Raw genomic sequence first — 24,960 nt, 5'->3', positions numbered from 1 at the left:
TACCATCTATGCCTGTGGCCATGGGGCTAATCTAGTGTAGAGTCAGATGACAAGTTAGTTCCTCCTGGGTCCCACTTGAAACTTTTTTTTTTTTTAAAGATTTTATTTATTTATTTGAGAGAGAGAGAGTGAGAGAGAGCATGAGAGGGGAGAGGGTCAGAGGGAGAAGCAGACTCCCCACTGAGTGGGGAGCCCGATGTGGGACTCGATCCTGGGACTCCAGGATCACGACCTGAGCTGAAGGCAGTTGCTTAACCAACTGAGCCACCCACGCGCCCACCACTTGAAAACTTTTTAATTATATAATCTATATTCCTAGAACTTGGGCATTTTTAGAGCATCCTGATCGACAGGCTCAGTCAAATATTACTGTTTCAGACTCAGAGGATGTGCAGAATGACTATGATGAATTATAGGGCCTTTTGCAAGAAATGCAGTCCAGTCATTTCCAAGCACACACAAAATCAAGATATGGAATGTGCACTGAGGAGATCACAGGCCAACAGTTAACTTTTTGGAACCTTAATTTCCTTATCTGTAAAATGAGAAAGTTGGACAAAGTGACTTCTAAGGTCCTGCCAAAGTCTGTGAGTACATGCTTGAAGACCTGTTGAATTTCCTTCAGATTTTAGACCCATGGGCAGAGATGATAATTTTAATTAATTTTAATTTTAATGTTAGTAATTGTAGTAAGTAGAGCAGGTACATGCTTGGGGTATAGGGGCTGTGAGTGTCTGTCCTACTAGGCTTTATCTCTAGGGCACTGGCAAAGTCCTGTCTGCTAAAGCAGAGACTGGACCTTGCTTGTTGATTCCTGATACTTTGGGGCTGGCACTTCATTCACTTTGCTTCTGGTTTTCCTCTCTCCAAAAGGACACATCACAACCTAGCAAGAGGCAGCTTGTTTCATCTGTGATGAGTGGCTTTCTTGTATGCCAGTTTTGAAAGGAAGAAGAGTGAAGGTCCTGCGCTTCTGAAGAGAGGACTGAAGGTGCAAGGGGCATGCTGTTAGGAGGCCAGGGTTCCAAAGCCGCCCCCTGAACGGCTAGCAAGTTTGTGGGGGCTCCGTCTCCTCAAGAACACTTGTCTTTTCATTGTACGTGTGGTCAACACCAAGTACTTGTGGCACTCAGACTTTGACCTCAGGAAAACACTCTTGGTTAACTGCCAAGAGTGAGCCCTACTTCCTTCTCAGAGCCTTCCCTGACTAGTGTGTTCAACCGTGACATGCCCACGTAGACTGGAAGAACCACGTGAGGTTAGCTGAGGTAAACGACTGGCCCAGGGTCACCATGGTACTCTGTTGACAGTCTACAAGTCATTTCACTTTTTTCTTATGCTAATAAGCCAGGCAATAATAGACTTTCTAAAGCTAAATGGCTTATTGTAAATGTCAGACTAGTTCTTGGGCTCATCTACATTTTCTTTTCCAATACAAAGGTGTCAGAAGCTGAGAGATCTTGACTCCATGAAGCCTTCTATTGCTACCTGATGTATAATAGAGGTGTATAAGTACATGTAATTATGCTACTTTTTTGGGGGAACACATTTTAAGGTGTCCCAGTGAAAGGTGTTATTTAATACTTAATTTCTGAGAAATATAAAATGTGTAATGATTATATGCTATCCTTAGGCTTAAATGGGAGATTTCTATCTAATTCTGTCGTGGTGCTTATGCTGCCTTTTCTGGAAAGGGCCTGGGGCATGGTAGTGACAGGTCATACCAGCTTATCTGCAGGCTCATTTTACCTCTCTGTCCATCCACACCCATCCATCTTCTCTCTCCTGGAACAAAATATGATGTAAGATAACAAGACATTTACTCATTCAATTACGCAGTAAGTACCCGCTTCATGCCAGGTACCACTCTAGGTAATGCAGGCGCACCAGAAAACAAAACAGGCAAAGATCTCTGCCTGCCTGGAGCTTACGTTTTAATGTGAGTGACACATAAGCAAAGCATGTAGTATTGGTGGTTAGTGAGAAAATAAAACAGGTAACATTTGAGTAAGGCCCTGAAAGAGAAGAGGGAGTGAGTCTTGTCAATACCTTTGGAAAGAGCATTCCAGATAGAGGGGAAAGTGAGTACAAAGGGCCCAAGAGAGGAGAGCACCCCAGCAGGGCTTGGGGGACAGAGAGGAGGAGGCCCTTGTGACAGGAGCAGAGGGAAGGTGGGAGGAAGGAGGTGGGAGAAGATGAAGTCAAAGAGATGCAGTGGGCAGAACAGATTAAGGGGAGGTTTCGTAGGTGCTGTAAGGATTGCCTTTTACTTTGAGGTCAAGGATGCCATTGGATGTTTTTGAGCAAAGGAGTGACGTGAGCTAACATTTGAACAGGATGGCTCTGGCTAGTGCATTAAGATTATATTGTAGGAGTGAGAGAGGAGGCAAGCAGGCCAGTTAGAAGGCAACTGTGCCCTCCAGGTGAGAGATGATAGTGGCTTGGACAAGGATGGTGGTAGTAGGGGTGGTGAGAAGTGTTCAGATTCTGGACATGTTTTGAAGGTCGAACTGAGAGGATTTGCTGTCAGATTGTACAGAGAATATGAAAGGAAATACGGGAATCAAAGACGATTGCAAAGTGTGCCTTAGCAACGGAAAACATGTCATTGCTATTTACTGAGATAGGAAAACCACAAAAGAAGCAGGTTTTGAAGGAGGAGAGCTGGAAGTTGCTTTGGATATGTTTGAGATGGCTTTTGGAAATCCAAGGAAAGTCAAATAGAGAATTGGATATAAAAGTCCAGAGTTCAAGAGAGAGGTCAGGAATGGAGATACACATTTAGGAGTCAGTAACATATAGATTGAGCTTAAAGCCACAAGAAGGATGACATCAGCCAGAGAATCAGCACAGGCAGAGAGAAGTGCTCCTGAACTGAACTGGGGCACTCTAACATTGAGAGATTGAGGAGATGATGGGACACCAGCCAAGGAGTGAAGTGGCCAGAGCAACTGGGGAAAGACTAGAGATTGCATCCACAGTCTTTCACCATCGGACAGGACATAATTAAACAGTGCACTCAAAAGTTCATCTTACATTATTGTCCTCTTTCTAGAAAAATGTCAGATTTGGGCTGGGAGTCAGACAAACTAAAGCTCTAAGAATAGGATAATATGATATCATCAGGTCAGAGAAATCTACCAGGAGATGCCTTCCCGTTATTATCTCTTACTTTAAATCAAATGCTAGAAATGATTAAGCTTAGTGAGGAAGGCATATTGAAAGCTCAGAGAGGCCCAAAACCACACCTCTTGCATCAGTTAGCCAAATTATAAATGCAAAGGAAAAGTTCCTGAAGGAAATTAAAAGTGCTATTCCACTGCATAAACAAATGTTACAAAAGCAAAGCAGTCTTACTGCTGATATGGAGAAAGCTTTATTGGCCTGGATGGAAAATCAAACCAGCCAGAGCATTCCCTTAAGTCAAAGCTTCCTCCAGAGCAAGGCCCTCACTCTCTTCAATTCTTTGAAGGCTGAGAGAGGTGAGGAAACTGCAGAAGACAGTTTGAAGCTGGCAAAGGTTGGTTCACAAGGCTAAAGAAGCCATCTCCAGAACATAAAAGTGCAACGTGAAGCAGCAAGTGCTCATGGAGAAGCTGCAGCAAGTTATCCAGAAGATCCAGCTAAGATAATTCACCAAACAGCAGGTTTTCAATGTAGACAAAATAGCCTTCTGTTGGAAAAAGATGCCATCTGGGACTTTCATAACTAGAGAGGAGAAGTCAATGCCTGGCTTCAAAGGACAGGCTGATTATCTGTTAAGGGCTAATGCAGCAGGTGACTTTAAGTTGGAGCTAATGCTCATTTACCACTCCAAAAATCCTAGGGCCCTCAAGAAAGATGCTAAATGTACTCTGCCTGTGATCTCTAAATGGAACAACAAAACCTGGATGACAGCATGTCTGTCTACCACATGGTTCACTGAATATTTTAAACCCCCTCTTGAGATACACTGCTCAGAAAAGAAAGATTCCTTTCAAAATATTACCAATCATTGACAGTGCACCTGGGCATGCAAGAGCTCTGAGGGAGATGTGTGAGATTAATGTTGTTTTCATACCTGCTAACACAACATCCATTCTGTAGCCCATGGATCAAGGAGTCATTTTGACTTTGAAGTCTTATTCTTTAAGAAATACATTTCATGGGGCGCGTGGGTGGCTCAGTCGGTTAAGCATCTGCCTTTGGCTCAGGTCATGATCCTGGGGTCCTGGGATCAAGCTCCACATCAGGCTCCCTGCTCAGTGGGGAGTCTTCTTCTCTCTCTCCCTTTGCCCCTCCCCCCAACTTGTGTGCTCTCTCTCTCTCTCTCTCCCTCAAATAAATAAATAAAATCTTAAAAAAAAAATACATTTCATAAGACTATAGCTGCCATAGATAGTGATTCCTCTGATGGATCTAGGCAAAGCAAATTTAAAATCTCTGGAAAGTATTCACTATTCTAGATTCCATTAAGAATATTAGTGATTCATGGGAAGAGGTTAAACTATTGACACGTACAGGAGTTTGGAAGAAGTTGATTCCAGCCCTTATGGATGACTTTGAGGGTTTCCAGACTTCAATGGAGGAAGCCACTGCAGATGTGGTAGAAATAGCAAGAGAACAGAATTAGGAGTGGAGCCTGAAGATATGACTGAATTGTTGCAATGTGATGATAAAACTTAAATGAGTGAAAAGTTGCTTCTCATGGATGAGCAAAGAAAGTGGTTTCTTGAGATAGAATCTATTCCTGGTGAAGATGCTGTGAAGATTGTTGAAATGATCCAAAGAATTTAGAATACTACATAAACCCAGTGGATAAAGCAGTGGAAGGGTTTGAGAGGATTGACTCCAGTTTTAAAAGAAGTTCTGCTGTAGGTTAAATGCTATCAAAATACAGCATGGATGCTACAGAGAAATTGTTCCTGAAAAGAAGAGTCCATCAGTGTGGCAAACATCACTGTTATTTTAAGAAATTGCCACAGCCGCCCCCCCAGACCTTCTGCAACCACAGCCCTGATGAGTCAGCCACTATCCAGCATTGAGACAAGACCCTCCACCAGCAAAAAGATGACAACTCATGGAAAGCTCAGATGATGGTTAGCATTTTTTTGCAATAAAGTATTTTTAAATTAAGGCATGTACATTTTTTGGACTTAAGGCTGTTACACACTGAATAGACTACAGTATAGTGTAAACATAACTTCTAAACACTGTGAACGGTAGTGAACATTATTGTTGTGAGTGCCTGGCTCCTTGCACAGATGCTTGCGTGGCTCACGGTTTATTCTTTTATACTCTTCTCTGTTCTGGATTGGGGACAGAAACCTGGAAACCTTTATTAAAGTTCAGTTTTGTGAGCCCCATTTTTTCAGTGTCCTCAATAATTTGCACTGGGAAACCAAAAAATTCATTTGACTCCATTTATTGTGGTATTTGTTTTATCACTGTGGTCCAGAACTGAACCTCTACTCTCTCCAAGGTTATTTCTGTAGTTAATTCAAGGAAATGCAACTAAATTAAATTTGGAAGTCAGTGAAGTAGATGCATATCAGCACCACCCCTTGTTAAAAAGCAACCCATATATGTCATTCTGCAAGTTTAATATTTGTGAATTTTTCTGGATTGAAAATGAAAACTCTGTTCCCAAGGGAACTGCATCAATCTAATAAGAGTTTGACTGGATTCTCTTCTGAAGCACCTCTATAATTATCCTCTAAAAGTAACGACTCACTTTCAGGATATGACTTAACAGCAATTTGCTCTTAATGAAACACACTTCATTCAATAGTGGACGATGTCGTGATTTCCTCTCAAAGATTTGACAAGTTCCCTAAAGGTAAGAAGGTGTGATTGATGTTGATAGAGGAAAATAAGTAACAAAATTTTCTCTGAAGAGAAAACCCCTTTTATGAAACATAAGGGCAAAGATGCTTAATAAGGATTTGGGGATCTAAATACACTCTTACTATGATTCAACACAAAGGGATATATATGCTGTGAATCATCATTGTGGGAAGAAAATAGCTCCAACTCTCACACATGAGATCTCCTCCCTCCTTTGGGAGGAAAGTCATTCTCCCAAACCTAGAACTTTGTGTATTCTCAAAAGACTGGGCTTTCCCCCAAAGCCCATCTTAGATCCCACACCACCCTAAGTACTAGAAAGACATGTGGTCAAGAAAGTGGTTTTACTTAGATTTTTATTTGTACATGTTTTGCATACTTCGTCCTATTTTTGGAAGGCTCAAATAAGAATACTCATATGAAAGATTTGAAGATGTAATTCTCCCTGTGAATGTTGAGCTTTATACTTTTATTCAGTATAGGGAGTCTATACAGGGAAATGGAAAAATCAGACTTGCTGTGCTCTGTTTTAATTTCTACTATTGTAATAAATGTTATTACCACCGTCAAGCAGCCTCAGGTAGGGGTGTGTGTGTGTGTGTGTTTGTGTGTGTGTTCAGCGGCCACGTGAGTTTCCTGTATGGTTGTAAGCACTTGGCTATGTTGCACAGATGACCATGTGACTCACAGTTTGTTCTCTTGCACTGTTCTCTGTCCTGGGTTGGTTACCATCTTGGTTGATTGGCAAACCGTGTTCATGTTTGTGAGCCTGTTTTTCAGTGTCTCCTTAATAACTCGGTGACAAAGAGCTGCCCTATTTCTGTTTGGGTATTTGATTAGTGTGTTTGCAGGCAGTTTATTGCTATCCTGTGGCATTTTAAATATTACTTCTATTAAATATCATAGTATTGTTTTCTATTTCCTCTGACAGTTCTGCTTTATGATCTCATTGTAACTGACTGGCAATATAGTATATTCCTATGTTAATGAATAATAATCATTAAAAAAAACACGAGCATTTTCTTTCTAAAACCAATAAGTCAAATTAAATAGCTATGTACTTTTCAATTTTAAGATATGTCATTTTTCAAAGATTTTGAAGTAACACAGGAAAACTTGCCATAAACAAGGAAATTTAAATTTGTATCTTGAAAGTTTACTGTTTTTTTATAAGAAAAATAGCTCAGTGTTAAAGTGTTCCTTTTGTTCAAAAAACTTTCAAGATATTTTCATTTTTGTTAATGACTCTTTTTTGAAATGCCCTCAGAAATGGCTGATCACCGCAACAGCTATAAAACATGACCTACTAACCTACTTGTATTAATTGATCTGGAATGACTGTCCCTGTTTCTCAGTGATCCTAGATTTGTGCTGACAATCAAATAAATAATATAGCTTTTGCCTTTCATAAATAAAACAACTGCAAAAGAATTATATCTAGATTGACAAAGTATTTACATGAAATGTTTAGTTAAACAAGAAAATAAATGCATTCGCTTTTTTTTTTTTTTTTTAAGTAGGCTCCATGCCCAGTGTGGACTCCAGTGCAGGGCTTGAACTCACGATTCTAAGATCAAGACCTGAGCTGAGATCAAGGGTCGGATGCTTAACTGACTGAGCCACCCAGGTGCTCCCATTTGCTTTTTTTTAAAAAACAAAATGTGTTTGCAGAATTTTTTACTTGAGTTACAGCTTCTAAAACTAAGTAATCTACAAAATTGGAAAACAATGTTACATTTCATTTTAAAGACTTTGCATTGTAAAGGCTTGATTAGAAAAGCATTAGCGAAAAGCAACAGGTTAAAAATAATTTTTCTTCTTTGCTTTAAGAAATGAAAAGTTCAGACCCATGAAAGAGTACAAGATAAAGCTACTTCACACCGGATAGAACATGATGTTAATGAAATCTTGGGATCCACGCAATCCTCTTGATTTTATTCACTCTTTGAAACAGGGTCAATGTTATCAGTGATGACTAATCCCATTTAGAAATGCTTATTTCATAATTCCCCCTATTTACAGGGGCTTCCTACTGTGTTTGAATACAGTGCAAACAGAGACAAGGTCGTCCACGTTTAGAGACATACTAGCTGGCATTTGTGATTTAAAATGAATTGCCTTAAGGTTTCTGTAAAGTTAAATGCCCCCTTCTTTCCTTTGGGGAACTTACTGTAAAAGAATATGAAGTAAAAGCTGAATCTTCAGAAAATACTGAGAATATTTAGAAAATAGGCTATATATCTTTTTAAATATTAAAAACCAATTTCTTAAAAGAAAGGCAGGATAGATCTTCAGAGCATATTTATATTATTGTATTGTAGAGGTCAACTGGGACAAACTATAACAAAGCAAATCTTAGAGTATCTTTTTATGTAGGTATTGTGTTTGGCAATGTGCAAGAGAAAAAAAGTGGGAAATGTACCTGAATTTTTCTCTGCCAAGTGGACAGTTAATATATTAAGGCAAATATGGCATTTTTTTTTTCTGTCACAATGTCAAAAATAAAGACTTTATATTAGGTAGCAAATATTACTGATACAATTAAAAGGCATGTTTCTTTCCAATAGGATACACAGGCAATTTCATTGTAGAGTTCTGAAATCATGTTGAATCAAATATGATTTAACTCTGTGTAGTCAGAAATTATCCTTACCCAAAGAGAGGTCTGATCTTTACCCTCAGCTTCTGTGTTACGATCTAAGTTCTTGGAATATTCTGCCCGATAAGAATATCTGTTTATCTAGGGCTTTGGGTCACACCAAATAGTCTATCAATATGATTTATGGTGAGGGCTTTGGGCCAGGAGGTATCATCTCAAATTCTGGAGGGGCTGGAGACTGAAAGTTATCTACATAGGCAGGCAGTCAACCATGTCTATGTGACCAGGCCCCGGTAAAAACTCTGGACACCAAGGCTCAGCTGGGCCTCCCTGCTTGGCAATACTCCATGCATACGGTCATACATTGTTGCCAGGGATATTTAGTACTGTCCATGACTCCATTGGGAGATGACAACTGGTACCTCACATCTGAAACTCTCTTGGAGTCTACCCCATGCTTCTCTTCCCTTCGCTGACTTTAATCTGTATCCTTTCATTGTAATAAATCATAACCGTGGGTATAACAGCTTTCAATGAGTTCTGTGAGTCCTTTCAGTGAATTATCAATTTGAGGGGGGTCTTGGAGATCCCTGGTATCTGCTGTTGGTGTTAGGAGTGACTGCAGTCTGAGGGACTGCCCCTCCCCAAACTATATATAACTCCCCCCCCCCATGAGATACCATTTTATGCTTGAGAATATTTTTGGTGAAATTTTTGTTGCACACTTTTACTATTGTGACAGTCATGATGGGTGTTTTCAAACATTCCAGGTTTCTCCTTTCAGGCATGTGGTAGGATTACATTTTCTCACCCACTTAAAGGGAGGTGTGGCTATTCTGACTAGCTTTTGGCCAAGGAAAATGGAATTAACATGTGGTTAGAAGCAGAAGTTGCAGTGTATTCATCCCACTTTCTCTTTCCCTCCGTGACAAACTGACAACTTTCTAGCTAGTAACTGCTCTATCATCCTTGGTCCTGGAAAGAAGACAACAGGGACCAGAGCTTTTAGCTGAATTTGGAGAGAAATGTAGTTATGACTGAGAAATAAACCTTTGTTGTATTAAATCACTGTGATTTGCAGCTCTTTGTTCCTGCAGCATAATTTAGACTATCCTGATTCAAACAACCAGAATCACTATTTGTTCAAAGCATGACAAAATGACTATAAAAATATGCTGTTTTTTAAAAAATTAGTATTGGCATAATTCTATGCTCCTTGGTTTGAAAGGAAGTATATCACAATTATCAGACCAGCACTATTTTAGATATTGCCATATCTATCAAAATCTAAAATATTTTAACCAGCAATTCCATTTCTATAAATATTCTTCATTAATATTCACATAAATACAAGATACATCATCTTCACAGCATACTTCATAGTAGCAAAAAGTAAATGTTCAGCAATAGTTACAGGACTTGTGATGTTTCCATATAAAGGGAACTTCTCATTCAACCATTACAAAGTATGAGGCAACCTCTCATTCCAACCAAGATAGAGAAACAGGGACTAGATTTACCCTCTGTGAAAATACCTCTCCCCCCCAGAAGTACACAATATATGAAATAGGCACTTTCAAGACACAAGTGATCTGAAGCCTTACGAGTGCCCCCATTTTACTGCCTTGAGAGAGTTTTAGGCTGCTATCTAGGAAGGAAGAAAGAAGGAACCCAGACTCAGTTCAGTAGACTCCCTGAATTTAGGTATCAGTGATAGGCCACTAAGGGAGTATTTAGGGGAATACTTAAAGCACTAAAGCCCATTTAGAATAGAAGAAAATACCTTAAATCAATGTACTTCGTTTCTACCTTAAGAAACTAGAAAGAGAATATCAAATTAAATCCAAAGGGAACAAAGGAGAAGAAATAAAGGTCAGAACTGAAATCAGTGAAATATAAAACAGAAAAAACCCAGAAATCAGTGAACCAAAACTGGTTCCTAGAGAAGATCAATAAAAATTGATAATCCGGGCACCTGGGTGGCTCAGTCGTTAAGCGTCTGCCTTCGGCTCAGGTCATGATCCCAGGGTCCTGGGATCGAGTCCCACATCGGGCTCCCTGCTCAGTGGGAAGCCTGCTTCTCCCTCTCCCACTCCCCCTGCTTGTGTTCCTGCTCTCGCTATCTCTCTCTCTGTCAAATAAATAAATAAAATCTTTAAAAAAAATTGATAATCCTTTAAGCAGACTGCTGAGTAGAGTATACCAATATCAGGAATGAGAGAGCTGACATCCTCACAGATACTACAGACACAAAAGGGTAATAGGGTAATATTATGAACAATGTTATGCCAATCAATTTAACCACATAGGTGAAGTGGAGAAATTTCTTACAAAGACACAAACTTCAAAGCTCATCCAAGAAGGAACAGATTAAAAAAAAATAAAAAAGAAGGAATAGATAACCTGAGTATATCTACTAAAGTAGATAACTGAATTTGTAGATCAAAACTGTCCTGCAAAAGAAACTCCAGTCCCAGATGGCTTCGTTAGCTAGTTCTACCAAGCATTTAATGAATAAATAACACCATTTTTACACACTCTTCCAGAATACTGAAGACAAAGAAATACTTCCTAACTTGTTCTGTGGAACCAGTATTACTTGATATCAAACTCTGCCAAGGATATTATAAGAAAAGGAAATTACTAACCAGTATCCCCCTCCCCCCCACCATGGACATAGATGCAGAAATTCTAAACAAAATTTTAGCAAACTGAATTTAATAATTGGTAAAAAGATAATGAATTATGACTGAATGAGGTTTATCCCAGGAAAGCAAGGTTGGATTAACATTTGAAAAGCAGGGCGCCTGGGTGGCTCAGTCGGTTAAGCGTCTGCCTTTGGCTCAGGTCATGATCCCAGGGTGCTGGGATCGAGTCCCACATTGGGCTCCCTGCTTGGCGAGAAGCCTGCTTCTCCCTCTCCCACTCCCCCTGCTTGTGTTCCTGCTCTTGTTATCTCTGTCTCTGTCAAATAAATAAATAAAATCTTAAAAAAAAAAATTTGAAAAGCAATCAGTGTAACTCCATTTTAACAAATGAAAAAATAAAATCATAAGACCATCTCAATAGTTACGGGAAAAAGCATTTGACAAAAATCTAACATCCACTATTCATTAACCAAAAAAAGCTCTCAGCAAAGTAGGAATAGAAGGGAATCTCCTCAACCTGATGAAGGGCATCTATGAAAAGCCTATAGGTAACCACATTCTTACTGGTTAAAGAGTGAATGCTTTCCCCCTAAGATCAGGAACAAGTCAAGGATCTGCTCTCACCACTATTATTCAGCACAGTACTGTAAGTACAGTGCAATCAGGCAAGGAAAAGAAATAAAAAGCATTTATATTGGAAAGGAGGAAGTTAAACTTTTTATTCACGGACAACATGATTATGTAGAAAATCCAATGGAATGTACTAGATTCCAGTGGAAACTCCTAGAATTAATAAGTGATTTTAGCAAGGTTGCAATATACAAGATCAATATAGAAAAATCAACTGTATTTCTGCATACTGGCAACAAACAATTAGAAATTAAAATTTTAAAAGTAATACTATTTACATTTAAAAAAAAAAAACTACGCAATACCTGGAGAGATCCCTGATAAAATTTGCAAGACCTGTATGAAAACTATAGATACTGCTGAGAGAAATTAAAGACCTAAATAAATAGATACATTGTGTTCCGGGTTTGAAGACTCAATTTTTTTTTTTTAAAGATTTTATTTATTTATTTGAGAGCGAGAGAATGAGAGAGAGCACATGAGAGGGGGGAGGGTCAGAGGGAGAAGCAGACTCCCCGCAGAGCAGGGAGCCCGATGCGGGACTCGATCCAGGGACTCCAGGATCATGACCTGAGCCAAAGGCAGTCGCTTAACCAACTGAGCCACCCAGGCGCCCTGAAGACTCAATATTTTTAAGTCAGTTCTCCTCATATAGATTTCTAGATTCCAGGCCATCTCTAGCAAAATCCCAGCAAGATTTTTTGTAGATATTGACAAGATGATTCTTACATCCATATAGAATGAATATAGTGTAGCCAAAACGACTTTGAAAAAAGAACAACTTGGAGGGCGAAAACTACCTGATTTCAATAATTAATATAAAGTTATAGAAATCAAGGCAGTGTGATAATAGAATAAAGATAGGCAAATATATCAAACAGAATAGTCTAAAAATAGATCCACACATACATGAACAATGGATTTTCCACAAAGGTGCAAGGGCAATTATGTGGAGAAAAAAGTCTCTTCAAAAGCTGGAGATGGAATAATTGGATATGCATATACAAAAAAAGTGAACTTTGGTTCACACCTTGCACCACGTACAAATATTAACTCAAATGAATCATATGCCTAAATGTAAAATGTGAAATTATAAACTGGGAGAAAATCTTTGTGAACTTGGCTTAGGAAAGGATTTCTTAGATTTGACATCCTGATGCATAAAAGAACAAATTGATAAACTGAACTTTATCAAAATGAAAACTTATGCTTTTCAAAAGAAGAGTAGAAACACAAGCCAAAGACTGGGAAGAAAAATAGTTACAAGTCATATGTAGGAAAGCCAACACCACTGACTCCATCTCTCCATCTTTTAGCCCTATCTTCCTTCAAGTCTGATGGCTAACACCCCTCCTCCCCACCACCAACACTGCCAGGCTTCTGGAACCCCTTGGAGATTAATATACATCCCTTAGAAATGCCAGCCAAGGCCAGGATGTGGGGAGGCTTGATTTGGCCCTTTGTAAATTCGTTAAAGATAACATCAGCTCTCTCCTTCCTAGCACAGGTGGTACCACAAGATCTAATGGAATGTTTGATGTCAAGTAGGTGCACGTGAACCCTTCTATCTCACTACACTGCCCTTCTGCCAGTCCTCTTGCACTATAAAATCTATAGACTAAGGTCCAGACTTTATGGAGAATAATTGCACAGCTGGATTGTCACCCACCAGATCTTCCTTGTCACGTTACCCTGAAAGTAACTCTGTGTTAAAACTGTGTGGAGTGGCCTGCTTCGTTTTTCAGTCTCAGAGTGCCTTCTTGATTTGGCAGATACTTTCTAGTCCCTCTACCACCTTCTAACAGTCGTATATCTGATAGAAGAATTGTATCTGGAATATATAAAGAATTTTCCAAATGCAATAATGAGAAAAACCAACCAATTAAAATTAGGCAAAAGATTTAAATAGACTCTTCACCAAAGATGTACAGATAGTAAGTGAAAAAAATGCTCAACATCATTATTCATTAGGGAAATGTAAATTAAAACTGCACTGTGATACCCCTAGGCACCTATTAGATTAAAAAGTGTGGGTAAGGATGTGGAAGAAGTGGATCTCCAGTAAACTGCTAGCAGCAATGAAAAATAGCCTCCTTGGAAACACATTGGCAGTCTTCTTTAGAAGATAAACCTACGCCTTATATTCAATGTAGCTATTGCACTCCTGGGTATCTAACCAAGAGAAATGAGAGCATAATTGTATATAATGATGTGTACAATAATGCTCACAGCACCTTCATTTTGCAATAGCCCCAAACTAGAAATAACCTTAGTGTCCATCTTCAGGTGAATGGATACACAAACTGTGGTATATCCATACAATGGAATACTACTCAGCAATAAAAAATGAACTATGATACATCCAGTAACCAGGATGGATCTCAATACAATTATGCTGAGTGCAAATAGCCAGATAAAAAAGAGTACTGCTCTGTGATTCATTTTACATACAATTTGAGAAATGTATGTAGCGTCAGAATACTGACATTACATACATTTCTGACACTAATGTAGTGTCAGAAAGCTGATGCAGGAGGAATTGAAGGAGGGATTACAGAAGGGTGTAAAGAAACTTTTGGAAGATGTGCATATATTCATCTTGATTATAGTGACGGTTTCAAGGGGGTCAAAACTTACCAAATTCTATGCTTTAAGTGTGTGCAGTTTGTTCATTATACCTTAATAAAGCCATTTGGAAAAAAAAAAAAAAAGTCAGGGGGGAATTATCTGTGTCGATATGGAACGATGTCCATGATAAGCAAAAACAGAAGTTCCAGAACATTATGTATAGTTTGACCTCAGATTTTATTTTATTTATTTATTTATTTATTTGAGAGAGAGAGAATGAGAGACAGAGAGCACGAGAGGGAAGAGGGCAGAGGGAGAGGCAGACCCCCTGCTGAGCAGGGAGCCCGATGCAGGACTCGATCCCGGGACTCCCGGATCATGACCTGAGCCGAAGGCAGTCGCTTAACCAACTGAGCCACCCAGGCGCCCTGACCTCAGATTTTAAAAGAACTAATGATTAAGGAAAAGTAATAAAATCCTTACCTCTGTGTGCTTTTTTTGCGTGTATGTATTGAAGGTCTGGTAGTTTACACAATCAACTACTGCAGTGGCTAGCCCCAGGGAAAGAGATGTGACACAGGACAGAGAGGTAATGTATACATACTTAACACTGACCTATTACCACTTTTCATATTTTAAATTTCAACTAATTGTATATTAATAAAGGGTGCCCTTTCCCCGGGGAGGCTTATTTCTAGAAACTGGAACTTCTAAGTTCACTGTCATTTGGCTGGCCGTCAGTTTTACGACTCAGGTGGTCACAGAGGGGTAGCTCAAGACCAGCAGGCAGAAGACCTCCCCCTCAGCACGTAAGGAGGCGCCCTCCCCCGCCGGCCCGGGACCTCGGAGCAGGTGTGCACGCGTGCGCGTGGACCTCCCGCGGAAGGGGCGGAAGGCCGCATGCTGGGTGGGGCCGGGCCAGGGCGGGGCCCAGGGGAGGCCGGGTGGAGGGACGCCCGCTGCCGCAGGGGTCTGGGTCCGCGTCCCCGCGCCTCCAGCTACGGGGCAGCCACTGGACCACCGTCGGGGTGGGCGGGCACTGCCGAGCTGCCCGGCCCGCGGACGCAGGAACGCGCGCGCGGAACCCCCCGCGGTTACAGGTTTGAAGGTAGCAGTTCCTTGTGGGGGACGCGGTGGTCTTCGAGGGCTGCACCTCCGCAGACTTTGAGGGAGCCCCGGGCCGGAGCCTGGGCTCTGGCTCAGGCGGGTGGCCATGTGGGGAGGAGAGGCGCCGGTGGGCCCTGCGCCTACTCGGGGCACGAGGACGTGGCCTCCCCGCCCTGAGGAGCGACCCCACCCCAGACCCCCGGCCTGGCCGCCTGGCAAAGCCGGCATTTGATTTCGGGGGCGAGGCGGCGGGGGGGGGGGTGTGGGCGGGTGGTGAGGGGCGTTGTCGTCTGCCCGGTGTTACAGCCTCGCGTGGTTCGCTTCTCACCGTGTGCGTTTTTCCCCAGGGGCCTGCGCCCGACCCGCGTTCCCGAATTCAGTCATTTTCTTCGTCTTTGGAGGGTAAGCTTTGAGAGGATTGTCTTTGTCCTAACGGGCCCTCAAACGCGCCCTCGGGGAGATTTTGAATAAGGGGAGTTGGGGAAAATGAGCAGTGGCCCCTGAAAGACGTGGTCGCTTTTGCACGACAGCTGGAAGGGTTTTAGGTAACAGGAGGGTAGCGGGCGAGAGTTTATGTCTGCCACAAAGAAATGGCCAAGAGAGAGGTAGACTCCAACCTTTCCCGTGACTTGGGAGAGTCTGCACTCAAAGGTGGACTGGTTGTGCCTTGGCACCTGTGCCCAGAAACTTCCCAGAATGTGAAGTTGAATGAATTGATTATGTTCTCAGAAAAATGTTGCAAAATACTTTCTTGAATCCCTTGTATTGATTGTTAGATCCCTTAATGTGCCAACCCTAGGATGGGACCCTCCCCAGTTCCGAAGGCTTCCCTGTAGAGGACCTGGCTTGGTGTCCTCACTGCCTTTTCTTTTTCAGAGTCTGGCTGGCGAGATGGGGGTGAGGGAAGGAGGGGAGGGGGGACAGGAGAGGGAAAAGCTGCCTAACAGCCTCCCATCACCAATTCAGGGATTCTCACAGATTGCCTGGTTCAGATTCTCTGTAACCCTCTCCTTGTCTATCAAAGGTGTTTTTTGTTTTTTTTTTTAAAGATTTTATTTATTTGACAGAGAGACACAGCGAGAGAGGGAACACAAGCAGAGGGAGTGGGAGAGGGAGAAGCAGGCTTCCCGCTGAGCAGGGAGCCCGATGCGGGGCTCGATCCCAGGACCCTGGGACCATGACCTGAGCCAAAGGCAGACGCTTAACCATCTGAGCCACCCAGGCGCCCCTATCAAAGGTGTTTTGAATCTACATATATTTTGAAAACTTCAGTTTCCCTAGGTCATTAAAAGGAAATATGCCTATTTTAAAATTTAAAGTTTTCTTTTTATTTTTTTAAATGAGTATATCTTAATACCACAGACAGACTTAGGAGACCGTATAGAAAATTGCTACATCAGTGGTGAAATATGAGAAAACCAAAATGCTGGAAGTCAGTGCTTTAGGAAAGATTAATTTGACATAATACTCTGTCTTGTTGAACCCTTGGTGATACTGTAATTTGACTTCTGTATTTTTAAAAATTGCGGTTTTTAGATTTAGAAGGCAACTAAGGTCATGTGGGCTGCAAAGAATGAAATGTTTTTTTTCCAACATCTTTAAAAAAATTATCTTTTGTTCTGTGCTTGGGTGATATTTATTGGGAGGAAGTGTTGACCCTTAGCATAATTGGCTCTTTTATGAGAAAGCTATGTGTTTGAAAGCTGTATTTTGAAGCAGATCTCCAGCTCTCCTCTCCAGGCCACACCTTCCGATTTGTGGTAGCAGCAGTAAGATTTCATCTGGTAGTTATTTCTGTTCATTTTCATCTTGGTGCTTCCAACAAATTCATCTAGCCTTTTAGATAGTTTTGAATCTTTATTCTGTTATCTGTAATATTTACACAACATTTCTAGCATTGTGATGATTAAAAACTTGAAACTTTTCAGAGTACTTCCTTTGTCTTAATTTAACCAATCTGGAAGAATCTGGTGATGCTGCAAAAGATAGTTGTTTCCACTGCTGGCACCAGGTTGGCTTTAGATGTTCAGTCTTTCATTTAATCTGTCTTTGAAAATGTTCTTCTCAAGAATACTGTTGGAGGTTTCTTAAATACTCAGAGGATCCAATTCACATGGTCACTTGTTCCACCAAATTAGTAAACATAACAAAAAAGGAAACTGGGTTAGGGTGGTTAGTGATGCCACTTAGTGGACTTTGAGTCATTGTTACATTCTTTCCCAAATGCTCAAAGGTGGACTGGTTTTGCACTGAAGATCAGTGCCAGACTCTCCTTTTTTGTAAGTTTGGCTTATCACTTGATGGGGTCCCGTATTCTGGTTTTATGTTCTCCTGTCACTCAGAATTCCGGATAGTGATTCTGAAACAGCAATCAGATTTATTCAGTACCCAGGGAAATAGTTCATCTGATCCTGAAGGCTCCAGTGACTTGATCTGAGATAGGTACTTGCTCACCATCATCTTAGGGGCCTAGTAATTCACAGTTTATGTACCCTTACTAGATTACTGCTTTATTCTCCAGCATATAGGAAGGCCTGCAGACACAGAGTTAGCTGTCTCGATAACTCAGTAGAAAAGTTTCTGCAGTAAATAAAACTGTGTGTGACATCTGATGAGGGGACTACAAGTCACTTGACTTGTTCCTTCCCTTATTTGTGATGTTCCTTTGAAAATGTGCCAGTAGCTCCTTTCTGCCTACGTCTGGACTGGAATATAAAGTGGGAGAACCAACCTTGACGTTACCTTGTAAATAGTGGGTTGGATAGTAGTGGAACATCAGGTAGTGGAGGGGGAAATTAAATTGTGGATGTTGAGCTCAAATACATTCTCCCTGTCTGTTCTCCAAAGCTCTACGTTAGAAGTAGGATTCAGAGAGAAATTGAGACCTGGCAAGTAGTAGACAACAGTTAAGAGAAGTTTTTAGTGGATTATGGGTTGTCTCCTTCCCCTCCTCTGTACTGTTGAATTTGGCTTATGAAGGTAGTAGAATGCATTTATTTATTTACTTTGACTTTACAACATTTATTCATGATGCCAAGGCAGTGAGTTTTATCCTGGCGTAGACCCGTTACTATTTTCTTCCATGTCCATAGACTGCTCACAACTCTGGCAAGTTACTTTGCCTAAAATTGGTCAGACCTCAAAGAGAGTGTGAATGAATCAATTGAGTATGAGTGAATCAGTTATATCTGTCAACATAAGTGAAAAACTTAAAAAAAACTACAGTTAACAGATTAGTCAAACAGTATTCAATAAAATTTATATGTATTTTTATTTAATTATTATAACTGTAGTGGCATGTGCTCCTAAGAACTGGAACTGAAAGATTTACACAGCCTACAAATAAGTATAATCTTGGACTACTTAAACTTTTTGTAATATCTCTCCATACATGTTCATTAAAATAGAAATTTTCAGAGCCCTTTGACTGATCCACAGCTTTCTTAGTAGATCTTCTACCCTGATTCCTGGCAAGGGTTACCATATTCCCACTAACCAGGCTAGTTGTTTTTATGGACTGGTTTTTTCCCCCCAAGTAGAAAACAATTGTTTGGGAATCAGTAATTTCCTAACAAAATCCTTCAACATAATGCGATGATAGGTAAATATCCTAAGCATAAAAGTTACTGGATTTTTACTTATACACCCTCTGATGAATGTGTTTTTGTGGTATTTTACCAAGCTAGGAAGTGAAATCAAATGGATGTTGGTGAGTACCCCATGGCAGCAGGTCATTCGTTCAGAGTGAACTATAACTTGGAAGCCTTCTTTAGGTAAGAAAGTTGGCAGTTTGAAAAAGCAATTGTCAGTTTTTTTAAATGATCATGTATGTTTAGGTTGGAGTTTTTATATAAAGGTTTTCAAGCTAGTAAAGATCAGTTTGCCTTGCATTCTAAAATATATTTAACTCATGCTCATTGCTACTGACTTATATAAAATTTATGATTTGTGGATGAGTCTTAGACTCTGAAAATGAATGTACACAAAGAAAAAGAAAATTAAAGTGTTATTTTTAATAGGATGACTGGTATTCATTTAATGTCTGTTGTTTATGGTGATTCTATCAGCGAACTGGCAATTTAATATTTTACTGAATAAACAAAACAATCCGTCCATGTTACATAAAGTCACTTTAATGTACAGCACAGTCCTTTTGTTTACAACTGCAAGGTAGTTTGCTAACCTGACACTTGGTTGAAATCTTATTTTACTTTTGGCTGTCCTGCCTTTCCATTGAAGGATTATATTAGGGATAACTCTTTTTGTGGTCATTTAGTGAAATTTTAACAATCCATTGATTGTTACAGAATGGATTGCTGTAAGTTTACCAAATGAAACATGTACAAGCAAAATGTCCATAAATGTGCTCCATATCAGAATTTAGGATCCATTGTTCATTCTTTTACCTTACCTGGGCCAACGTATTTCAATTTAGGGAATTAAAATTAAGGAGTAGGGCAGCCCTTTCAAAATAAGCATATTTTGAAAAAAGAGCCAAAATAAGAATATTTTGAATAAACTTTGAATTATTGGTGTCACCAGTTTGATATATTCTATATAACTGGTTAAGTCATACTAAATGCGTGTGATAGCTCTTTTGCCTAATGCTTGAGATACAGCTTTGCACCTGTTTTTGTTTTCCATTTTAGTTTTCCAAACCCTAAAGATGACCCTTCATTTTGTTCAGCAACTTTATAGGTCAGCCCTGTGAAAGAAGTGTTTCACATCAGGCAGAGATATATACATTTCTAACATTCAGGGATGAAAAGTGGGTTAAGTAGTCAACCAAAGTTAAATAAAGTGGAGAACCACTCTTTCCATTATTTTGTCTCTCAAATAATTGAATACTTAAACACTTTGGATTCTTATGTAGAATATATGTACAAGATAGCCCTATATACTTGGGTATACCTGGACCTGAAATTTGTTGTAACATAGTTGTGTCTCAAGCTGGCTCCTACGTGGAGATTCATCATGCCTTTTTGTTGGAGAAGAATGCTCATCCCTTTGCGATTTTACATTTGCTCCTGAGGGTCAGGTGTGTTGCTGTGTCCTGGGTGTCACCTGAAAATTGTGCTTCAAATTAAGTTATGAAATTAGTTCAGAGAAATGCATTAGATAATTTAAGACAACAAGAACAACTGCAACATTTATTAAGCCTTTACTATATGTTCTGGCACTTAAGTACTTTAATCCTCACAACTGCCTTATGAGATTAGGTACTGCTGTTTTCCCTGCTTTTCAGATGAGGAGGCTGAGGTTTAAATTTATTCAAAAAGGGATCACATGGTTAGTAAATGGCTGAGCTGGGGCTTTTCCAGCCCTCTGCTTTTGATAACGTTTTACTGTCTTTCAGGACCCCAGGAGTTGTTAGCACAATTGCATTGTGATGCTTTCTTCTCTGTAGGAGATAGTAAGAATACAGTAATTGACCAGGAATAAACCTGTGAGACACACTGCTTCCATAGACATTCCCGTTTGGAAGCCTCCCCAACCATTCCCTCCCATACATGACCTCAATCACATGTCATTGCTTTATTCTTCCAGTGCAACTTGTCCCCATGTCAGGGATGGGGCATTTATCGTGGTATTTCACCATTTGACCGTAGCCCTTGGAGAGCAAGCTCCCTCTTACGTACCTCTGTATTCCTAGCACATGGCACTTCCTATCAGTGCAATGCAGTGGAAGATTACTATTAAAATTTGTGTAACTGTTTTTCATTTTCTAATGTTACTCTGTGCAATTAGAGTACAGATGTCTGATGGATATATGGAAAATATCACAAAATCTTAATGTTTACAGAATGGAGAGGAACAATTTATCTGTTGTGAATAAAATTGTCTGGTCTTCACCAGCTGTGAAACAACCAAAAGTTGGGTTCTACTCTTCTCTCAACCACACCCATACGCACACTGTCTTTCTAGACTGGCGGAGTTTGCCTCACCATGTAGTATTACGCATTTTTCAGTATCTTCCTTTAATAGTTCGGACCTGGGCGTCGTCAGTATGTAGGAAATGGAATGAAGTTTTTCATATTCCTGACCTTTGGAGAAAGTTTGAATTTGAACTGAACCAATCAGCGACTTCATATTTTAAGTCCACCCATCCCGATCTCATTCAGCAGATCATTAAAAGGTATGCTACCCATCTCCAGTATGTCAGCTTTAAGGTAAGAAAAATAAGCATTAAATAGCAACGAGTTATGTTTCATTAATGTCATTTTTGTGTATCTAGATCCTTATGTGGAAGCAGTCAGTGAATTTTGCAGAATTTTTACTCCAAGCTATGTCCTGCTTTTCTGTAATGATTTGCATAGATTGAGGTGTAGAACTTGAGCTGTAACTTAAACCTCAGTTTCCTTCATCTGGATGGTATTACTAAAATTCAGGTCATTGTAAAGGATTTGAAAGTCTGGAGCACTTAGAAAGTTACTTTGTCATCAGCTCTATTTCTCACTTTTTGTCTGAGACCTTTTGTATAAAGAAGAAATACTAATTTGTTTATAGCTTGACAGGATACACTACAATTTTGCAATTGAATTCTGTTACATAGTTATATTTCCAGTAAGTTTCTTATAACTCACTTTCAGGAAATAAAGATTTAGAATTGTTTTTATAGGTGGATAGTAGTACTGAATCAGCGGAAGCTGCCTGTGATATACTTTCTTAGCTGGTAAATTGTTCTCTCCAGGCCTTGGGCTTGATTTCAATGGCCAAGCCAAGTTTTATGAATGTGTCAAAGGTAAAGATACCAGGCTTTTTTGTGAGATACACAAAAATTCTCAAATATTTCAATCTAGGCCAAAAGGATTCTTTTCCTAAAAACATACCACGTCCTCCTTATGGTCAAAGAATTACTTAAAGCAGTTTTCTTTTGACTAACGCTTACTTTTGCTGAAATAGCTTATGCATGGTTTCATTCTTTGGATATATTTTGTAATTTTAATCGTTGTTTCTACGGTAGCTGTCATTAATATAAAATTTAGATGTTATACTTAGGATTTTTAAGTGCCAGTTAGTTTCTTTGAATATAGAGTGTGTATGGCCAGTAGTGGATGTTTTTCTTGTCATTCTGTATCCTCTCCATTGGAGGTTAGAACAATATAGTACTAAATGAACTATACCAGTTAGGATGATGTTGGATTCTGTAAAATAGAAACTCCGAAACAATAGTAGCTTAAACAACACGGCTGGAGTTTCTTTCTCTTACAGTAAAGAAATCCATGCATGAACATAGCTGGTATGAAGTTGTTAGGACCCTGAGCTCCTTCCAGGTATCCCGTGTTCTTGTAGGCATTTCAGATGGCTTTCTGAGCTCCAGCCATCACGTCCTGTTCTAGGCAGGAGGGTGGAGGAAATGGGGAACGAAGGGTATGCCCCCTGCTTTTCAAGGAATGCTAGCCATAAGTACCACATAATGTTTCTGTTGCTGTCTCATTGGCCAGCACTTAACTGTGTGGCCAGAACCAGGTTTCTGGGAGATGAAGAACATTTTTTAGCAGACTGGTAATGTGCCCAGCTCAAAATTGAGACCCAATTACCAAAGAAAGAAAGGATGAATGGGTGTTAGGAAGCCACCAGCCGTCCCTGCCGCATAAACTGTCTTCATTCAGGCTTCAGCTTGGATTCCATCTCCTGGGGCAGCCTTCCTAGACCACTTAGACTAAAGCAGCGGCCCTTCTCCCAGTTAACACTCTGCTGTGTGAATACGTATTTTCTTTACATCATTCATGAGTACTTGAAATTACCGTCATTATTTAACATGTCTGTCCTCATCCCCTAGAACAGAACATACACTCTTTGAAGGCAAGGGATTCTGTTTTGCTTATTTACCATTAGAAACCCGGAGTTAGAGTGTAGTACCTGATATATAATAAACACTAAGTTATGGTTGTCAGTAAAACTGGCTGATGGAAACCTTCCTGGGGAAGAGGATAGAGGAATAGTAGCATCTTCTCTCTCATAAACTGGGTCATGGCTCTCAAACATTTCACTAGCCTGTTTAACTTGTCAAGAGATAGTCGGGGGGAAATGGGTCATTTGGGGATTAGAGTAATATGAGCAATCAGATGAAAACTTACTACATCTCAGTAGTTATTCCTGGTGTATGAATGATGGAGTCAGCTTAGCCTGAAATTCTTTAGAGTCTCTGCTGTCTCAAATGCTGCACATCCGCTTCGGTTCTGGGCTAGCTGGTGTAGTCACCAGGGCAAGGCAATGGTGATTAGCAGACTTCCTTCCTTGCAAGCTCTGCCTTTACAGTAAAATGAGTCAAGGGGCTTCTGGCAAAGTCGCGCATCTCTCTGGGTGTCAGTTTTTTCACTTGTCAACTGAGGAAAGATAGGATAAAAGTGCAGTATTTTGCTAGGCGTAAAGAGTGCTAAAGGAGTATGTGGATACCATCATGAGGCATGTCCTCTAATGCTGAAATACAGCCTTCAGGACTAAGAGTCCACTGAGAGTTGATTAAAGGGAAAAAATAAACCTTATATTTCTTAAGGAAAAAGTGATGTATTTCTCTAATAATTTTTGGCACAGTAAAATTTAGTAAAGAGATCTAGCCATCCACCACTTAAAAATTTATATTAATCAAATTACAATTAATATAAACCAGTATGTTTTTTAATAAATGAATTGAGAGTTATAACCAATTTGGTCATTGTCATAGGAGTAAAAGAACCTTTGGTAGAATCCATATTGACTTTGAAAAAGGAAAAATGATCATGCCTGGATTTGGTTTTCAGATTTTCTTTTTTTTTTTTTTTTTTTAAAGATTTTATTTATTTATTTGAGAGAAAGAATGAGAGAGAGAGCATGAGAGGGGTGAGGGTCAGAGGGAGAAGCAGACTCCCTGCTGAGCAGGGAGCCCGATGCGGGACTCGATCCCGGGACTCCAGGATCATGACCTGAGCCGAAGGCAGTCGCTTAACCAACTGAGCCACCCAGGTGCCCGATTTTCAGACTTTCTATCTGTGTCAAAAAATACTGATCTGAAAACTTGTGAAATTGTACCGATTTTGGAGTCAAACTATAAATAAGCTTTTGTTTGTCAATCTTCATAACATAGAAAGTTTTTGTTTTTTTTTTTAAGATTTTATTTAATTATTTGACAGAGAGAGACACAGCGAGAGAGGGAACACAAGCAGGGGGAGTGGGAGAGGGAGAAGCAGGCTTCCCATGGTGCAGGGAGCCTGATGCGGGACTCGACCCCAGGACCCTGGGACCATGACCTGAGCCGAAGGCAGACGCTTAACGACTGAGCCACCCAGGCGCCCCAAACATAGAAAGTTTTTAAAATGTATCTTTATTGGGACACCTGGGTGACTCAGTCGGTTAAGCATATGCTTAGGTCGTGTTTTCAGGGTCCTGGCATCGAGCCCCACATCCGGCTCCCTGCTCAGCGGGGATTCTGCTTCTCCCTTTCTCTCTGCTCCTTCCCCCTGCTCGTGCTTTCTCTCCCTTTCTCTCTCTCAAATAAATAAATAAAAATCTTAAAAAAAAGTCTTAAAAATTAGGGACGCCTGGGTGGCTCATCGGTTAAGCATCCGCCTTCCGCTCAGGTCATGATCCCAGGGTCCTGGG

General features: G+C 40.2%; 1 protein-coding gene across 1 annotated transcript in view; it reads left to right on the top strand.

The window, feature by feature from the left end:
• The window catches only part of TGFBI (transforming growth factor beta induced), a 220,310-nt gene that overhangs the window by 110,366 nt on the left and 84,984 nt on the right, over window positions 1-24,960 (top strand). The gene's annotated exons all lie outside the window — the stretch shown is intronic.

Source organism: Leptonychotes weddellii, chromosome 7 (assembly GCF_054177405.1).
Source record: "Leptonychotes weddellii isolate Sample4059 chromosome 7, ASM5417740v2, whole genome shotgun sequence".
Lineage (NCBI taxonomy): Eukaryota > Metazoa > Chordata > Mammalia > Carnivora > Phocidae > Leptonychotes > Leptonychotes weddellii.
The sequence above is the reverse complement of the archived record's forward strand: the minus strand, read 5'-3'. Positions and strand labels throughout refer to the sequence as shown.